This window comes from Pleurodeles waltl, chromosome 1_1 (genome assembly GCF_031143425.1).
Source record: "Pleurodeles waltl isolate 20211129_DDA chromosome 1_1, aPleWal1.hap1.20221129, whole genome shotgun sequence".
NCBI lineage: Eukaryota > Metazoa > Chordata > Amphibia > Caudata > Salamandridae > Pleurodeles > Pleurodeles waltl.
The window spans coordinates 162,319,310-162,332,773 of NC_090436.1; positions in this window are offsets into that span (position 1 = coordinate 162,319,310).

The window sequence follows — 13,464 nt, forward strand, 5'->3', positions numbered from 1 at the left end:
TTTTCTATCTGTTGAGTGTGTAACTATCATATTGTGTAAATTTAGGTTAATTTTGAGTTTTAGAGTGTATTTGATAACAAAATTAGGGATTTGTAAAGTGAAGTGCAGGCTTGTTCTATAGGCTTGATGTGCATATTGATTTCTGTATTTTCTTTATTTCGGTTTAAATATGTAATTTGGGTTATTTGAATGGATATTGGGATTCTGCATCTTAATATATTTTTACATGGATGGATGTGCACAATGAACTCTGGGAGGAGAGGTCACTAGAAAATTAAATAATGTATGCCATTTGCAATGTTTATTGTGAAGTCTTTAGGCAGTTTAGGTGTCCATGGATGGTAAACCTAGGCAGATGAATTGAGTGGTGGGGTGTTATTGTAGACAGTATGGAAATTACATGTGTCACATATACTATATATCATGGTGTTTTGAGGCAATTCAATTGTTTCTGTATGTTGAAGTCATGTTGCCAAGGTATAACCTTTATGATGGTTGGAGGACCAGGGTATTGTATGTAGTTTCATAACAAGAATACTTAAATACTGAAATTAGTAATGGTTGTTGTATATTTGATTAATAGGTGTAGTGACCTTTTAGATTTTTCTGTTTTCATAATTAGGACTAATTGCACTGGATGGTTGAAGATGTCACATATGGCAATGGATATGTACAGTTTCTTTGTGATGAAGTATTTGAGTAGATGAACAAGAGTATGGGTAGGTATGAAAATTATGTTTGGCTTGTTTTGATATATTTTTTGTGATTATGCAAGTGGAGCAGAGAACTGATATACCTACATCTGTTTTTCTATTCAGACCCTTTATGTGTTATCACTTTCGGTTGATGAGTTTTGTTGCGGATTGTGAAGCAATTACTTTATGAGTTAAGACGATTATGTTGGTCTGGTTTTGAATGGATTTTGGTGAGTAGACATGTTTGCTTATGTTTTTAAGTATATTTTGGCAATTTTCATATTTTAATGAATTATTGAGGTGCTTTTGCCCATGTGTCTATTCTGACTGAATATGTCTTCACTAATATGGCCTTTTGAAGTTCTGCTATTTTTCCTTTTCTCTTTTTTCCGATCTCACAACCTCAACATCATCTCTTACAATGACGACACCCAGCTGATCCTCTCCCTTACCAAGGACCCTGCCACAGCCAAAACCAACCTCCACGAGGCCATGAAGGCCATCGCCAACTGGATGAAGAACAGTCGAGTAAAACTAAACTCAGATAAGACAGAGGTCCTCATCCTCGGCCCCACCCCCTCCGCTTGGGACACCTTCTGGTGGCCGCTCTCACTGGGTGCCGCACCAACGCCCACCAACCACACCCGCAACCTGGGTTTCATCCTTGACTCATCGCTCTCCATGACCCAAAAGGTCACCGCCGTCTCATCCTCCTGATTCAACACCCTCTGCATGCTCCATAAAATCTACAGGTGGATCCCTACCGAAACCAGAAGGACGGTTACCCAGGCCCTCGTCAGCAGCAGACTGGACTACGGCAACGCTCTCTGTGCGGGAACAACAGCAGCTCTTCAGAAAAGACTGCAACGGATACAGAACACCTCTACACGCCTCATCCTCAAGATCCCCCACCACAGCCACATCACAGCCCACCTGAGAGACCTACACTGGCTTCCTGTTATCAAAAGGATCACATTCAAACTCCTAACCCATGCCCACAAGGCACTCCACCACGCCGGACCAGCATACCTCAACTATCGTCTCACCTTCTATACCCCGAACCGTCAGCTCCGCTCCCCGACCTCGCCCTCGCCACCGTCCCACGCATCCACAGGACAACAAACGGCGGCAGATCTTTCTCCTACCTTGCGGCCAAGACCTGGAACACCCTCCTCATCCACCTACGGCAGACCAAGGACCTACTGACCTTCATTAGACTCCTCAAGACCTCTCTGTTCGAGCAGTAGCAGCTCCCCCCCTCCTCAAGCGCCTTGAGACCCTCACAGGTGAGTAGCGCGCTCTACAAATGATTGATTGATTGATTTTCATTAATGGTTGGTACGCAGACAGATTAATATACTTACACTCTACCTTTGCTTTTCTTTTTTGTCATTACATATTTGTCTCTTGTGCTAGCAACTAGTAAATGCTCCCTATGATGTACTATCTATAAGATATTGTGCAAGAAAGATTGTTAGTTAAAGATTTCAGGTCTGAATTCAATGTAATATCATTTCAAACTTTTCTAGATGTTCTTTTTATGTTGTGTTTTATTTATCCTTCTTGTTCTTGTGCCACCTATGTATAGCCCTGAAGAAGCGGATATTCCACGAAACACGTGTTGGCAACTGCAATGGATAGCAACTTCAGCTATATCTTGTGGATGGATACATTTTGGAAACTATAATTAATATATGGTGTACATGCTATGAACATTATGGGGGTCATTCCGACCCTGGCGGTAAAATCCGCCAGGGCCGTGAACGACGGAAAGCACCACCAACAGGCTGGCGGTGCTTTCCTGCCCATTCTGACCGCGGCGGTAAAGCCGCGGTCAGAAAAGGGGATCCGGCGGTTTCCTGCCGGATTTCCCCTGGCTGGGCTGAACCTCCATGGCGGCGCTGCTGGGGATTCCGACCCCCTTCCCGCCAGCCTGTTTCTGGCGGTTTTGACCGCCAGGAACAGGATGGCGGGAACGGGTGTCGTGGGGCCCCTGGGGGCCCCTGCACTGCCCATGACAATGGCATGGGCAGTGCAGGGGCCCCCTAACAGGGCCCCAGCATGATTTTCACTGTCTGCATAGCAGACAGTGAAAATCGCGACAGGTGCAACTGCACCCGTCGCACCCCTGCAACACCGCCGGCTCCATTCAGAGCTGGCTTCTATGTTGCAGGGCCTTTCCCGCTGGGCCGGCGGGCGCTCTTTTGGCGGGCGCCTGCCGGCCCAGCGGGAAAGCCAGAATACCCTCCGCGGTCCTTTGACCGCGGGGCGGCCAAATGGCGGTGACCGCATGGCGGCGGCGGTCAGAATGACCGCCTATAGGTGCAATAATGATGTACATGTAATATTATTGGCGCATTTCACTGCTGAAAATGTTGTATGGGAAACAATTCTCATGATCAGATAGATGATACACGTAGTGATTTGTCTTTTCTTTTTTTGATACAATGACTATGCATTAATTGAATAATATAATCATTCTTTTTCGATGAATTAATATTTGTGGTGTATTTATTTTGTTTTTGTGTAAATGTTTCTAGTATTGAGTTTTTTCTGCCCACATTTCTGGGGTAAAGGTGCTCCATACTGCTTGCCACAGTAGCAGGGATGCCAAATGAATCCAATCCTCGAGGTACTGTATACCCAGTTCTTCATGACATATGAATTGAGCACAACTGTGTGGCATTGTGGCACTGCCCAAATCTATCTCAATCATTTACTGTCTTTGATTTGGAGACATTTCTATTAGCCCATCCCCATAAACTCACCCCATAAGTTACATCAGCCACACATTTAGAGTTATATATGGAGGACCGGACATGCAGTGGCTTGGAACCTACTTTTGTCATGAATCTAAAAACAGCATCTATGTTTCTTTTAAATGACATACTATTCACCGTCAACAATGTATTACAGCTATTATGACAATTAAATAAAAGCCCCAAATAAGAAAAGGTGTTGGGCATCTTTTTCCATTTAGGAAATTATGCCCTGTTGTTTTCTTTGCTGCCCCACCACTATTCTAAAATGTTTACCTTGATTTACACCCAAGCCCAAATCTTCCATAACACTCACAAAGTAAACAAGCAGTGACGGCAGAGAATTTCCCGTGCAGGCCATTAAAACTACATCATACATATATAGCAAAATCGGGATTTGTCGAGACCTTACCTGAGACAAGTCACTTGCTTTGTCCACCAAAAACTCTGCGATGTGGATGTTTAAAGAGAATAAGAATGAGGCCAGGATGCAGCCCTGCCACACTCCTTTTTCCACGTTGAAAAACTCAGTACAGTCCCCCCTACTGCCATATCTTACATAAGCTGTAATCCCTGAGTACAATTGCTTTAAGAATAAAATGATTGTCGTCTGTACACCCATGTTCGTCTGAAGGTCTCATAATTTGCTATGGTTAACACTGTCAAAGACGCAACATATCCATGAATGCCATGTATAATGAACCTTTTTGTCAGGGTTTAGTTAGTAATTAAAAGGTATACATTCAAGCCTTGCTCAATAGTGCCTAATTTATTTTGGAACCCGTACTGTGTATCACAGATGGTGTTCTTGTCTTTAGCCCATGTCTCAAGCCTAGACACTAAAATCCTGCCCATCACCTTGAGTGGAATCCAGCAGGGATATTGATCTGTAACAAATCTGGTCCATTTTTTAACCCTTTTTGAAGAAGGGTACAATCACTGACTGATGCCAGGTTGGGGTGGACGCTGTTTTACAACAGCTTTTAAAACATTTGTGATTAGAGGAGCCCAAAAGTCAATGTTCTCCATAAATAAATCCAAGGGTAACCAATCGGGCCCTGGTACTTTACCTTTCCTTCCACCGACAATATTGGTTCTCAACTTGTCTAGATTCAGCTCCAGCTGCATTGTGTCAAGCCACCTAGAATCTTCTTGTGGTGACTTTAGAAAGGAGCACCCCTACTCAATTTTCTCAGCATAAATAGCAGCAAAATGCTTCACCCAGTTATTTGGGGGAATGACTATTTCCCATGATGGGGGGGTCTCTGTCTCTCTTAAGAATGGTGTAGTAACCACTCTCAGGTCATCCTGCCTGAGTCCTTACATGCTTTATCTACTGTCTCCCATGCCTCCCCTTTTATGATGTCCCCACACGCTTTCAGGGCATCTTTATAAAGCCTATTACTTTAGCTGTATCCCTTGGGTTCAACTTCAATTCCTCCTTCAGCTTTTTATGGGCTTTCTACACTGTGAGTCACGCCATCAATACGCCTTCCCAGGGCCTGATCTAGGTAGTTGCAATAAGGCCTCCCTTATATGATTTCCTATCTCTGTGAAAGCCTTAACATTGGAGTCACCCTCAGATGTCTCATCAAGGCAGGTTTCAACCTGTTCCTGTTTCCTGCCATTTACGTCCTGGATGAGCTTCTCTGGACTGATTCTGTCCCACTTAAGTGTAAGACCATTCCTCTTCTCTACCTCTAAAGCTTGTCTTGGCAATCTCGGCTTAATACCCTGAATAACCCAATTAGTGGACGACACTAATGAGTTGTGGTCACTGATGCAGGTTGGAAATATTAGAAATCCTTTAATGAAGGGTATGCTCTTCTCTGAAAAAAGAACAAAATCAATTGTAGTTGAACAATTGCCTCTTACAAAGGTTGGCAGATGTTCTCCATGTTAGTTACAAATATCATTAATACAACACAAGTACATTTTCATTAAAACTTGTTTAAAACATTCCCATAATTGTCATGAATAAAATGCATCATCCCTTAACCTGAGTTATTTGTCAACTCGCAGCCTACCTTTGCATCATAGCAACAAATAATAGTGTTAAAATCCCCAAGCCATATGATAAGACAGTCACTCCCATTTTTGTCTACATTTTTTCCAAGTTGTATTCTAAGGCATTTACTACAGTTGACCTTGTGCTATCAAAGATGTTATTATAATAATTGATTAATATCATGTCCACTATGCCCTTAAGGCTTATCTTGATGATCTGATAATGTGGAGAATGTGCAGCCCTCTTGGAAACATAACCTTGAATGGTGAAAGATAGCAAAATTGCTAAGCCCCCCTTTGCTCTACCGTGACTTGATTTGCTGGCTTGGTGAACAGAGGGTACAAAAGTCTTCCCTGAAAAAAAGCTTTGTTGCCCAGGTTTCTTTCAAAAAGTAGGATTGAGTATTTACAAATAAACTTTAACCAATGCCGGTTTTTCTAACTTAGCCCACACACCAGCAATAGTAGAGCATAGAAGATTAACCCCTCTGATGATGCATCTGCTTTGTTACTAGACTGCACTGCTCAGAAGGATATCTCCCCATTGTCCACCTCAACACTCACCTCCCTTGCTAGAGTTCCAGTAACTACTGGATAAGGTAACTCCAAGGCCTCACAGACTTTCACCACCAGTCATCCCTGTGAGGAATCTTCTATGAGCGGACTGAAACTGTTATGTATAGTCACTCCAAATTGCGATCCAATAGGAGTAGAATAGACCCCGCTTAACAAACCCGCTGCTTACCTCTATTTACCCTGTTTACTGGATCCTTATCATAGATATCCAATGAGTGATAAAAAATAGCCTACTGGGACCACCGAGATCAGAGGTGCTGGTGAGGTGTGAGTCAATAAGAGCGCAAGAGTTCTTCCTGCAAAATAAGCTGAGTTCAAATTTACCACCGCGCAATCTTCCTTGCATGTTTTCGGGCCTGGTTCTATCCGTGGTACTTGACGTATCATGTTGATCTCATCCAACAACCGGTTCTCGCTACCTAATTTACTGCCCAGCCAGTGTCTAGCCTTGTTTTTTTTTTAACTCTCTCCAGCTCTTCTGCTGATCTGACCGTAGTCTGAGATGATCACATATGGTGTTGTCTCTGGTAGCAATTGTAGAAAAGGGCATTGTTAGGGCTTAGGTATCTCTTTCCCGATATGGGAAGGCCTATGGACTCAAGCATTGCTATGCTTTATGAGGCCCCACTCCTCTTGGATGGCACTATCCTCGGGCCTTAACCTCATCTCGCATATGTTCCTGTCTGAATTCCATCTAACCTCACTGTCAACTTCTTTTGAGTGGCTGACACTTGGCTCACAGGTTACCACCCCCATTTCCCTTCCTCCCTTGACATAGAGAAGGTAAAATAGGGTAACCTCCACTTCTAAATAGTCAATCTCTTATAAAATATTCCAGTGAGCATAGAGTAGTGTCCACAAATTCCTTTGAAGTTTGTTTAAGCACTGCTACAGCTGTGTTATTAGGCATTAGAATTCTCTAATTCACAAATGTGCATAACCCTGAACAGGGAAGAAAGCAAAAAATCTGAGGAATTAAGGGCCAGATGTAGCAAAGGGTTTTACCCATTCTGTGTCTATGGGAAAATGTGTTCGTACATATGGCCCCAAATGTTTGAATTAATCTCAGCCACTGGTAATTACTCGTGGTCACATCCCAATCCAACATTCTTTTGCCCACCATACCACCTCAGAAAGGGACTCACCCGAATTGCCAGGACAGGCCGCTCAGTACACAAGCAACGCCAGACACTTTCTGTGTTTTTTGGGCCCCTTAAAGTAAAGTGACCCTTGAGTTCTTTGGCTCATTGAGCACTAGACTTACGCCTCGGGATGCCAAGCCCACTTATATCATTGCACTGAAGAAAGTGAAAAGGCGATGGGTGGAATTATTAGATTAATCTTAACCACAGATAATTACTCGGGTCACATCCCAGTCCACATTCCAGCCCATCATTTTTTTGCCTACCATGCCACCTCAGATAGGAACGAACCATATGCAAATCAGTATTGGTCCTGCTCCAAAGGGGACAGTCCAGCCTGAACTGCTAGGCCAGGGTAGGATCGCTCCTCTGGTGCGCCAAGATATAAAATATCTTGACATATTCATAAATGCACTGGAGAGACCAATTTATACTCTATGTTGCTAAAATTAACGGTTTTTTAATAAAATGACTGGGGTGGGAGTGTTGAGGTGGTAAGCCTTAAGCTCCTCTTTCTGTTCCTAAACTACAAAAGACTACTTGCAACAGAAAATAATTGACATTTGGCTTGCCTCTGAATAACCAATGTGATGCTGTACATCAAAAACTAATTTGTGCTTGACTTTGACCATCAACGGGTATCTTCTTGAACAGACAAGTGACCATCTCATTGTTGGACCTGGCCCTTTTTTAGCAAGGTCTGTCCCAGATTATAGGCCTTCTGTTGCTAAATCCATTTTTGTTGGCATTAGGACTCTGTGCACTTTTTCTCTGCTAACTAGTGGTAAAGTGCTTGTGCTTACTCCCTAGAATATGATACAATTGTCATCTACCTGTTTGGAACATTTAATTTATTTCTACATTCCCTAGTAAATAGTACTGTGTGTACTGAGGACCTGTAAACTAAATGCTACTAGTGGGCCAGCAGCCCTCATTCCCTCATTGTATGACCTACTAGAGTAGCCTTGTAAAACATGTCTCTGGCCTGCATGTAGTGCAATCTGAAACGTACATTTCAACCTGGCAAAATAAACCTTTTGCCAGGCATAAACCTTCCTTTTTAATACTTGTAAGTCACTCCTAAGTTAGGCCCTAAAGGCTTATAGGGCAGGTTGCATTACATTTAAAAGGTAGGACATGTGTACTTATTCTTTACATGTCTTGGCAGTGAAAAGCCCCTAAAGTTCTTTTACACTGCTATAAGGCCTATCATTCCTATTGACTAATACTAGGTTACCTTATTGCATTTATTAAGTGATAACTAGATTGGGAACAGGACGGAATATACTGATTACACTAAAATGCGTTGTAATTTACAATCTTTAATTGTAAAGTCAGATTTAGGTCACAATTCTGAACACGCAACTTTTAGAAAGCTGGGGATTTTCTTGTCCTAACCATTTGTGCCTTCTGCCAGTGTCCTGGGCCACATGAACATAAATGGCTTTGCTATCGGGGTTTGTGCATTCCTCCCAGACATTTACACAAAGGGGACTAATTATGGGCAAGATGGGCATGATGCCTGAGGGGCTGGAGGTGGAGCTGATCCCTGCCCTGCTTACACTTCAAAGGGCTTCCCTCTAACACACAAAAAGGAACATGACTCTAGGCTTTTGTCACCCCAGACTTCCTGGAGCCTTTACAAGGGAAGAGCTTTCCAGAACATGACGTGGGGATAGGACAGGATGTTCCCACACGCACAAAGGCTGGCACCAGTTATAAATAATGGACCCACAGAACAACTCTTCATATCACTCCTGGGCCTGTGAACATTACAGAAAAAGGAGTACCCTGCCACCAGAGGACTGCCGTGATGCTACCAGAGGACTGCCCTGCTGCTTAACGACTGCCTTGCTCTCTGAGAAGGAAGTCTAGACCTGGTCCTTTCATCCCAATCTAACCTAAGTGACTCTATGTGGTCAGTTGACTGACCTCCTCTCTGGGCTGCAGGGACACAACAAGCTCCACAGGCCTACCTGCTACTACCCAGGTGACCTACTGTGCTGGACTTGGTTTGACCTGCAACTGGGCCTGCCTGAGCCCTACTGGCATCTGCTGAAATGAGTTTCTTGTCCCTAAAAGGTGCCTCCTAGGTCCTGAATCCTTGGCTGGCAGTGGTTGAGCTCCTCCTAAGAAGGAAGGTGAACCTTTGAAGCTTTGGGCTCTTTGGGACTGCAAACAGGCCAGTTCACGCCAAAATTCTGCTGCCAGCGATGAACACCAATGCAAAGCTTCAGGGACAACAGTCCAGGGTAACTAGAGTAATGTGTTTTAAAGTTTAGAAGTAATTACAGGTTTTAATCTGGGCTCAAATAGCAAGTGTAAAAGTGTTGAGACCACTAAAAACTGGAGATAAAGTACATGCTACTGCCTTATTCATAGGGCACTCACTCTTCCTTGGTGTCCTGGGTGAAAGACTGTTAGATGCATGGATTTCATATTAGATTTATTGAATTCATAAAGAATTTTAAAATATCCCGCTTCACTTGCAGTTTCTGCCATAATTCCAGACTTTTGTTCTATTAGAAGACATTGATTAATCAACAAGGCAGCATAGGTGAAAGAGTTGTGTCGAAGTGTGTCTGTGTGTGTGTGTGTGTGTCTGCGTGGGTGTACGTGCATGTGTGTGTGTGTATGTTTTATGAAAACAGCACAATCAATATTAATCCAAGCTGAGTTTAATTAAATTAAGCTTTGTGCTGAAATCCTTTTGCTCACGTATAAAAATACACATAATATAACTTAGACACAAATTGCATTAAATCCATTACAAGCCCCCGGAGAAAAAAATAATTCTAAAGATGCTTTGACCAACGAATAAAGAATATATATTTCAAACAACAAATCATGGGGAGGGAGGTTTGCAATAATGTGTCACATATTCCTATGTTCACTCAATCTTGCCTTCTTTAAACCTAATCTTTTTCTAGAAAATGGGTTCGGGCATTGTTGTTCTCTGTCTTCACCTTAGTCTGCGGTCCACCACCGATTTCCAGTTTCTATTTCCCTCTAGCTCTAATTTTCCATGCTTGTCTACAGCTTACATAGCGCAGTTCTTGTGTTGTATGTCTAGTTTCAAAATGCCTCAGGAAATGCCTAATTATGTTTTTTCATACCTATTTGTAACATGGACATATAACAAGCAAATGCGGGAGCTTTCTTAATGGCAAAATACGTCCTACTGCAGGTATGACTAATGAACGTATGGCTCAGATATCTGTTTTACTAGAAGATTGTGAAGGCACTTGTGCAGTATACAATATGCAATATATCTGTAGTCACTTCTACCCTTAATTCAATGAAACCTATGTTATCAAGTTCCTTTTTTATTTAAGTTTTTTTTTTTACCAGTGATAAAATGTTTTCCTAGTGAGAAAAAAAAACAAATAAAAAAACTCAAGTGAAGCTGCATGTATGTGATAGCATGTCTGCATGCAAAATTATACACCACAACATTTTTTGAATAGTACTTTTGCATACTTGGAATTGATGTACATTTTCTACAGGAGAAGATTAGCAAAGTGTTTTACAATTCGAGCACTAGGACCTGATCTTTGCAATAAATAGTTATTTCTCCATTTTTTAAGTGCATTGTTAGCCACTAACAATTCTTAGTTTGCAATGTATATATGAATATCTTGTCTCTATAGCCAGAACATAGCCAAAAGGCAGACGAACGTGTATAAGGATTAGCTCATCTCAGTCAAAAATGTTACTGAAGGTAACAGACCCAAATATTTGTCTTATTGTAGCCGTGTTGACATTAAAACTATGACATAAAACATAAATTACCTTAAAGAAAACATTAGTGCACTGCTGTAGTGCGATTAGTGTAATTGTGCAGTGATGCGAGCTTCAGGATGTGAATGAAGTAAAACTGGTTCCAACGTGAATTACTTCTTAAGATATCAAAACATAACCAGCTTTTCTACTGAGCAGTGAACTTAAGTTCTATACACAATGTTGGAGTAATTGGTGTTAGCAAAAAAGTACACTTTAGCTCTGTTGCTTCACACACTGTGGCGTTGGCCACTCTAAAACTTACAGAACATTTTTTTTTAGATCTGAGTTTCTAAATAGACTTATTGCTAACACTGTATCTATCCCTTTCAACCACTGGCTTTCTTTACCCATCCTCTTTCAGCCACTAGCCTGATACTTTTTCAATCACATCTTCCTCTACCCATTGGAGTATTCCTCTCTCCCATAATGCTATTGGATAGTTTGATGTGTCTTCCACCTCCACTTGGCTACTTTTATTGAACTGCATGAGGGACTACACTACAACTGTACGCCTCTCTGTCCTCTCTCCTGACTCCCTCCATCTGTCTCGCACTAACATGCTTTCTGCATGTGTTAGCACAATAAACCATGAATTAGGGGCTTTGCCAGTGCCTATTTATATACTCATCTGATTACTGTCTTGTGTAATGATGGAAATTAGGAACTCAAATGTCATTGTATGAAGTAGACATTTTCCAGTTTGCCATATATCTTGTGTGGCTGCAACATTTCCAGTAATACCCTCACATGCCTGTAGTTGTATTTGTGGGTTTTGATAAATATGGGGATGTTATCTACTTAAAACAATACAAAAACTTCTATGAATTTACGTGCATTTTACATATTTTAAATTCTTAAGATTGAGCAGTGGCAGAAGTATAGCATCAGTCAAGTCATGACAGGTTCATCACCACTGCAGGCATTACTAAATTATCTGCATCTTGCGGATCGTGTTTTGAGAATATTTTAGACACCTTAATGTGCCCAAACATAGCCAGTATTAAAGGTAATGATAATGTCCTTGATAGATACTATGTTTATTGCACGGAAATCTAACTGATGCATACTTCTCTATTCATTTTGGAAACAAAGAATAAGGTTGGTCGTCATCTCTTAATGCTATGCTTTTCATCTCTAGATCTGCTTAGTTAGAGAGAAAAAGCTTGGACTACTCAGTCCATAAGGGCTTACCTTCATTTCAGTTGGATTACCATGTATACCATTCCTCAATAATACACCCAGTTTTCTTGAGATACGTTGCACAGTTGAAAATATTGTAACTTAGGGAGGTAGATGATTGGATTTTTGCTGGTGGCTCACATCACATAATTAGTCTTGGTACAAGTAATGTAATCTCTAGTGCATTTATTATGTATTCCTGCTCACTAAGAAATTTACAAAGAAGCTTGTGTAACTAGATGTGAGATGGAGTTTGTTCTTTCCTCTCTGTACTTTCTGGGATTTTGGTAATGTCTTATTACTTGCTCTTTTCTTTGTGTTCAGCCTCATAGACTGAGAGCCAAGTGGCAGAACTAAAACCTATAATTGGAAACTGATCAATAGCTCAGACCACCTTCCTTGATATAATGTTATCTCACAAATTGGACGAGATTGAGCTTCAAGCTTCTTTGCTTTCACTTCGTTCTCAATTCTGATGTAATATTTGACATCATTTTCCAAACTTCTAGCTAAAAATTAATTTTTACTGAACAGTCCTTTTGCCAACTACAAAGTCACTATGCATTAGTTACAAAGATGTACTGTCGCTGTAGAGTCTGCAAACCAGATCTTCAACTGCCTCACCAAATAGCTATAAGCTCTTTCTCCAGCTTACTCTCTAACTGTCTTCTCCTCTATATCTCTGAGCAGATGCTGGAAGCATGTAATGAAGTGTGCTGATGTTATTTATACCTGTGCAACCCAGAATGGATGCTAGAAGGCATATGTATGACTATTATAAGAATAAGGCCTTCCATGAAGCACAGTTACCATGCATGTGTGTTAATGCTAGTCCCAAAACTGGTTTATAGTTTAAGCCAATAGTTGGCAAGACCTAGCAGTCTGTCAGAGTTATTTTGCACCTCTGTATTCTGCTACTGTGTTGTCACTACCTGTGCCTGACCTCTGTAAGCAGACATTTATTTATTCAGAAGGAATTTGGCTGTAATTGTGCCATTATTTTTCCTATTCGTTGTTGGATTTACAGCACAAGAACTAGGCATCCTTCTGAGCGGTTCTTTGTGGCTGTGGGATCCAGACATTCTTTGAGAAATTGGCTAGAAGTGTTCAACAGACCAACCCATTAGATCTGTGAAGGAGACCTGCATAAAGACCGCTTGATTGTGCATAACTTTGAAGTGCTGCATCAATAGCACAGCAGGTTTTTGAGGTTAGCACCATTCATGTTAGTGCCTGGACGGTTGGTGCGTCACACAGTGTCTTTGGACAGCAGAACTATATGATTATAAATCTGCCAACTGTACTTGCAGAAAATACACTCTG